This window comes from Habropoda laboriosa, unplaced genomic scaffold (assembly GCF_001263275.1).
Source record: "Habropoda laboriosa isolate 0110345459 unplaced genomic scaffold, ASM126327v1 scaffold92, whole genome shotgun sequence".
Classification (NCBI taxonomy): domain Eukaryota; kingdom Metazoa; phylum Arthropoda; class Insecta; order Hymenoptera; family Apidae; genus Habropoda; species Habropoda laboriosa.
In genome coordinates, this window is record NW_017100268.1 from 2,397,089 (window position 1) to 2,398,548 (window position 1,460).

Below are 1,460 nucleotides of genomic sequence, written 5' to 3' on the forward strand. Positions count from 1 at the left end.
CTAAGCACTGACCTTCTCATGAAATCCGTCAAGGCTTAAACGACATCTTTATTTATGAAAAATCAGGATCATTGAAACCTTTTAAGTTCGTGTCACACCATCTTCATGACTTCAAACGTAAGGAACTGACTGCTTTCTATCACACTGAAAATGTTATTAATGTATGGAAAAGTGTCATCTTTTCAGACTCATTTCGAATTTATTTTGATATGACTTCAAGGAAGTCGTTTTAATTGTTGAGTCTTATTAAAAAGATGTGAGCTTAGACATTAAAACAGCAAATAATCGTATCACGTAACGATGTATTCTTCGAACGTAGATATTTTAAAACGAAACTTCGCAGTGTGTTGTATCGTAAAAACTTTCGCCTACATATTTTAGTCTGTTCACAGTGCAGATTTTGTACGAATGAGGTAGAGTTTTTGCGACATAAAACCAAATACGAAAAACAGATTAATCCGGTATACATAGTTTTAACTGCTAAGCTCTTTAAGAAAACGTAATACAAGCATTAACGGTAGACATGGTTAATTGTAAATATACTTGTCGCTCTATGTTTAACTTAAATAGTGACAATTTTAGGAATAAAAACGATACAATCCATCGTAATGAAAATTAGTAAATAATTAAAACATTCAGTGCAAAAGCTAAGTGTGCATAGCATACGTGTTCAGATATTGTAAATTGAACAGACACTGCCAAAAAAATATCAGAATTTTTAGAATATAATCAGATAACAATAAATATCTTGTTATTATTCTGATGAAAACATATTGCGTGAATACTAAAAGTCATTTTATTAAAAAAAAAATTTACAAACAGTAATTGTTCTTAGTAAGCTGTGTAAAATAGAAAATAAATAGGGCTAATAAAGTATGTAAACAATGTTGCAGTGTTAGCGCACCAGTTGTTTGTTTTAGATTCTTCAAAAAACACTATAAACATGGTTCAATTACATCGAGCCGTCACAGTTAACATAAATTAAAAAAAAAAAAAAACGATGACCAGTGGTAGATCCACTGTTATGAGAATGAGTGAGTGTGTGCGATACTTTATTTATAACGAACGTGAAAATAAACAGATCTTTAAAAATTATACTTGACTTTTTTTCACATCTCAAAATACTTAAATTATAGAATTATTATAACAAAATAATTAAATTAAATAAATAAAAATGCATAAAAATCAGTGCACTCATACCTTAGAACACAACTTAGTAAACGAAGTAAAAATCAAAGTTACAATCAAGAGTATGTAGATACTTAAGTTATTGCCTTTTAACATTTAAAAGAAAAATGGTAAAAGTGAAAATGTAAAAATGAAAAGATTAATTCTTTCTTCTTTGCTTACATCTTAATTTAATGAGGAATTAAAGTTCAAAGAAAATTAAGAATCAAATATTATTAATTTTCAATGTTTTAATTTTTCAATTTTCAAAATTTAAAATTATTAAATTTCTA

At 27.5% G+C, this 1,460-nt stretch overlaps 1 protein-coding gene across 1 annotated transcript in view; it reads left to right on the forward strand.

The window, feature by feature from the left end:
• Positions 1–1,460, forward strand: part of LOC108573402 (probable citrate synthase 2, mitochondrial) — a 17,641-nt gene that overhangs the window by 14,799 nt on the left and 1,382 nt on the right. The window lies entirely within an intron of this gene.